This window comes from Triticum dicoccoides, chromosome 2A (genome assembly GCF_002162155.2).
Source record: "Triticum dicoccoides isolate Atlit2015 ecotype Zavitan chromosome 2A, WEW_v2.0, whole genome shotgun sequence".
Lineage (NCBI taxonomy): Eukaryota > Viridiplantae > Streptophyta > Magnoliopsida > Poales > Poaceae > Triticum > Triticum dicoccoides.
Window position 1 is genome coordinate 696,380,360 of NC_041382.1, and position 6,000 is coordinate 696,386,359.

Consider the following 6,000-nt stretch of genomic DNA (forward strand, 5'->3'; position numbering starts at 1 on the left):
GTAAAAAACAGAAACTTTAGCGCTCACGAGATTTGCTGCCATTTTTACTGGAGAGTGATATTTAGTTAATTATTTTTGCAGATGATTGATAGATAAATTACTCACGTCCAGCAATTTACTTTAGAATTTTTGGGGTTCCATAATTATTCGAAACCTACAGATTACCACAGACTGTTCTTTTTTTGACAGATTCTGTTTTTCATGTGTTGTTTGCTTATTTTGATGAATCTATGGCTAATAATAGAGTTTATGAACCATAGAAAAGTTGGAATACAGTAGGTTTAACACTAATATAAATAAAGAATGAGTTCATTATAGTACCTTGAAGTGGTGGTTTGTTTTCTTTTACTAATGGAGCTCACGAGATTTTCTTTTAAGTTTTGTGTTGTGAAGTTTTCAAGTTTTGGGTAAAGATTTGATGGATTATGGAACAAGGAGTGGCAAGAGCCTAAGCTTGGGGATGCCCAAGTGTAGGATCGAAAGTAAGTCTAGAGGGGGGGGGGTGATTAGACTACTTAAAAAAATAAAAATCTAGCCTTTTCCCAAATTTAGTTCTTGGCAGATTTTAGCAACTTAACACAAGTCAAGCAATCAACCTACACATGCAATTCTAAGAGTATAGCAGCGAAAAGTAAAGCAATTGCATATGAAGGTAAAGGGAGGAGTTTGGAGTGTGCAAACGCAATTGGAGACACAGAGATTTTTGGCGTGGTTCCGATAGGTGGTGCTATCGTACATCCACGTTGATGGAGACTTCAACCCAAGAAGGGTAACGGTTGCACGAGTTGATACGTCTCCGTCGCATCTACTTTCCCAAACACTCCCGCCCTTGTTTTGGACTCTAACTTGTATGATTTGAATGTAACTAACCCGGACTGACGCTGTTTTCAGCAGAATTGCCATGATGTTGTTTTATGTGCAGAAAACAAAAGTTCTCGGAATGACTTGAAACTCCACGGAATGTCTTACAATAAATAATAAAAAATCCTCGCCAAAGATGAAGACCAGGGGTCCCACACCCTTTCCACGAGGGTGGGGGGCGCGCTCCCCTAGGGCGCCCACCCTACCTCGTGGGCCCCCTGGAGACCTCCCGACTCCAACTCTATATATCTGCTTTCGGGGAGAAAAAATTAGGAGAGAAGATTTCATCATGTTTTATGATACGGAGCCACCGCCAAGCCCTAAAACCTCTCGGGAGGGATGATCTGGAGTCCGTTCGGGGCTCCGGAGAGGGGGATTCGTCACCGTCGTCATCATCAACCATCCTCCATCACCAATTTCATGATGCTCACCGCCGTGCGTGAGTAATTCCATCATAGGCTTGCTGGACGGTGATGGGTTGGATGAGATTTATCATGTAATCGAGTTAGTTTTGTTAGGGTTTGATCCCTAGTATCCACTATGTTCTGAGATTGATGTTGCTATGACTTTGCTATGCTTAATGCTTGTCACTAGGGCCTGAGTGCCATGATTTCAGATCTGAACCTATTATGTTTTCATCAATATATGAGAGTTCTTGATCCTATCTTGCAAGTCTATAGCCACCTATTATGTGTTATGATCCGTTAACCCCGAAGTGACAATAATTGAGATACTTACTGGTGATGACTGTAGTTTGAGGAGTTCATGTATTCACTATGTGCTAATGCTTTGTTCCGGTTCTCTATTAAAAGGAGGCCTTAATATCCCTTAGTTTCCATTAGGACCCCGCTGCTACGGGAGGGTAGGACAAAACATGTCATGCAAGTTCTTTTCCATAAGCACGTATGAATATATTCGGAATACATGCCTACATTACATTGACGAATTGGAGCTAGTTCTGTGTCACCCTATGTTATGACTGTTACATGATGAACCGCATCCGACATAATTATCCATCATTGATCCGATGCCTACGAGCTTTCCATATATTGGTTTACGCTTATTTACTTTCCCGTTGCTATTGTTACAACCACTACAAAATACCAAAAATATTACTTTGCTTTCATTACTCTTTTGTTACCGTTACCATCACTATCATATTACTTTGCTACTAAACACTTTGTTGCAGATACTAAGTTTCCAGGTGTGATTGAATTGACAACTCAGCTGCTAATACTTGAGAATATTCTTTGGCTCCCCTTGTGTCGAATCAATAAATTTGGGTTGAATACTCTACCCTCGAAAGCTGTTGTGATCCCCTATACTTGTGGGTTATCAAGACTAATTTCTGGCGCCGTTGCCGGGGAGCATAGCTCTATTCTTTGAGTCACTTGGGATTTATATCTGCTGGACACTATGAAGAACTTGAAAGACGCCAAGACAACATTTTATCCCTCAACTACGAGGGGAGGTAAGGAACTGCCATCTAACTCTGCACTTGATTCACCTTCTGTTATGAGTAAGCTTACGACACCTAAACCTGCTTCTGCTATTCGTTCTGATATGTCGCATGTTATTGATGATGCTACTTCTGCTATACATGATACTTATGATGAAACTACTTCTATGCTTGATACTACTGTGCCACTTGGTGATTTTCTCGAGGAACGACTTGCTAGGGCTAGAGAGATTGAAAATATTGAATCTAATTATGATGATGAAAGTGATGATGAAGAATCACTTGTTATTCCCGAGGGTTATTTATTTGATCAAGAAGCTTCTTTAGCTATTTTAGCTTGCAAAGATAGATATAAACTCAAAAGGTTATTAGCTAAATGGAATAAGCAATCTCTAAATGCTAGGATGAAACCTGACCCTGCTTTTGCTACTTCACCTATCTGTGTTACTGATAAGGATTATGAATTCTCTGTTGATCCTGATATAATTACTTTAGTTGAATCTGATCCTTTTCATGGCTATGAATCTGAAACTATTGTGGCACATCTTACTAAATTAAATGATATAGCCACTCTGTTCACTAATGATGAGAGATCTCGCTACTTTTATATCCTTAAAATATTTCCGTTCTCATTAAAGGGTGATGCTAAGATATGGTTTAATTCTCTTGATCTTGGTTGTGTGCGTAGTCCCCAGGATATGATTTATTACTTCTCTGCTAAATATTTCCCTGCTCATAAGAAACAAGCTGCTTTAAAGGAAATATACAACTTTGTGCAAATTAAAGAAGAGAGTCTCCCACAAGCTTGGGGGAGGCTTCTCAAGTTACCTAATGCTTTGCCTGATCATCCTCTTAAGAAAAAATGAAATACTTGATATATTTTATAATGGACTAACCGATGCTTCCAGAGATTACCTGGATAGTTGTGTTGGTTCTCTTTTCAGGGAAAGAACACCGGATGAAGCTGAAATCTTATTGAATAATATGTTGACAAATGAAAATAATTGGTCACCTCCTGAGCCAGCTCCTGAGTCAGCTCTTGCTCCAATTAATGATCCTATTCCTAAACCAACTCCGAAGAAGAGAGGTGTTCTATTTCTCAGTCCTGAAGATATGCAAGAGGCAAAGAAATCTATGAAAGAAAAAGGTATTAAAGCTGAAGATGTTAAGAATTTACCTCCTATTGAAGAAATACATGGTCTTAATTTACCGCCTATTGAAGAAACATATGATCTTAATCCTTTATTTATTGAAGAACCTCCAGACCTCGATAACCCGACACAGGTAGTAAAGGTAAATTCTCTCTATAGATATGATAAAGCTAAAATCCTCCTGCTAAAATTGCTAGTCAATGCTTGGATGAGTTTGATAATTTTATGTCTAAGCAAGAAGACTTCAATGCTTATTTTGGTAGACAACTAAAACAAAATGCTGATATGAATAAATATTTGGGTGATTATATGGCTAATATTAGAGGTGAACTTAAACTTGTTAGCAAACATGCTTCTATGGTTACCACTCAAGTAGAACAAGTACTTAAAGCTCAAAAGGAATTGCTCAATGAGATGAATAGTAAGAAAAATAATTATGCTGTTAAAGTGGCTACTAGAACTGGTAGAATGACTCAGGAACCTTTGTATCCTGAAGGTCACCCTAAGAGAATTGATCAAGATTCTTAGAGAAATAATATTGATGCACCTAGTTCTTCTAAAAGGAAGAAAAAGAAAAATGATAGAACTGTGCAAACTTCTAGTGAACCTATTGCTGAACCACCCGATAATCCAAATGATATCTCTATGTCTGATGCTGAAACACAATCTGGCAATGAACATGAACCTAATGAAAATGTTAATGATGATGTTCATAATAATGCTCAACCTAGTAATGATAATGATGTAGAAATTGAACCTACTGTTGATCTTGATAACCCACAATCAAAGAATCAACGTTATGATAAGAAAGATTTTGTTGCTAGGAAACATGGTAAAGAAAGAGAGCCATGGGTTCAGAAACCCATGCCTTTTCCTCCCAAACCATCCAAGAAAAAGGATGGTGAGGATTTTGAGTGCTTTGTTGAAATGATTAGACCTATCTTTTGCGTATGCGGTTAACTGATATGCTAAAACCAATCCTTATGCTAAGTACATGAAAGATATTATTACAAATAAAAGAAAGATACCAGAAGCTGAAATTTCCACCATGCTTGCTAATTATACTTTTAAGGGTGGAATACCAAAGAAACTTGGAGATCCAGGAGTACCTACTATACCATGCTCCATTAAAAGAAACTATGTTAAAACTGCTTTATGTGATCTTGGAGCCGGTGTTAGTGTTATGCCTCTCTCTTTATATCGTAGACTTGACTTGAATAAGTTTACACCTACTGAAATATCTTTGCAAATGGCTGATAAGTCAACTGCTATACCTGTCGGCATTTGTGAGGATGTGCCTATTGTGGTTGCAAACGTTACTATTTTAACAGACTTTGTTATTCTTGATATTCCCGAGGACGATAGTATGTCTATTATTCTTGGAAGACCTTTTCTTAATACTACATGGGCTGTTATTGATTGCAGCAAAGGCAATGTCACTTTTCATGTTAATGGTAATGAGCATACGGTACATTTTCCGAGAAAACAACCTCAAGTTCATAGTATCAATTCTATCGGAAAAATTCCATCGATTATATTTGGAGGTTTTGAATTCCCTCTTCCTACTGTCAAGAAGAAATATGATATACTTATTATTGGGGATGTGCATATCCCCATCGAGGTAACCTAGTGTTATTCGAAATTTCTCCGGTTTCATGTTAATCGGAATGAGTTTGTTAACAAGACTTGATCAACCTTGTTAGTGGATTCCTTTTGATGAGCATGAGATGGATGAAACTAGAAGCACAACCTTCTGTACCCTCTCTATACTTTCTGTTATTTAGTTGAAATAAAGTAAAAATAGTATTTTTCTGTCTGTTTCCTGATTTATCCGTGCAATATAAAAAATGTCCCGAAAATAAAAGTCCTCAGAATGACATGCCAATTTAATATGATTTTTGGGGAATATTTGAGGATTTATGGTGCAAAAATTACCGCAGGGGAAGCTACCACCTGGTCACGAGGGTGGAGGGCGCGCCCTACCCCCCTGGGCGCACCCCCTGCCTCATGGGCCCACGGTGGCCCTCCTCCACTTATTCGTGCACCCATCCTCTTCTTCTTCCTCCCACAAACACGAAAAACCAACTCAAGCACGAGTTCCAGCCCTCTTTGCTGCCATTTTCGATCTCCTTGCTCAAAGCACCTCTCACAAAACTGCTTGGGGAGATTGTTCCTTGGTATGTGACTCCTCCATTGGTCCAATTAGTTTTTGTTCTAGTGCTTTATTCATTGCAAATTTTTGCTGCTTAGGTGACCCTGTTCTTGAGCTTGCATGTCAAATTTATATGGTCAAAAGTAGTTTTGATGCATGATATAGGCTCTAGGCACTTGTAGGAGTGGTTGCTATCAATATTATTGAGTTTGGTTTACTTTTATTTTGAAGTTACTAAAAATTTCAGAATTTTTTAGAAAATGATGAGGAGATTATTGAGGGGCTCATCGAGCCAAAGCTCGAAGGAAAAGGCATCGAAGCCTAAGTATAATTTGCCGCGCACCGCGGAGGTTCGGGCGTGTGAATGGCCTTCGAAG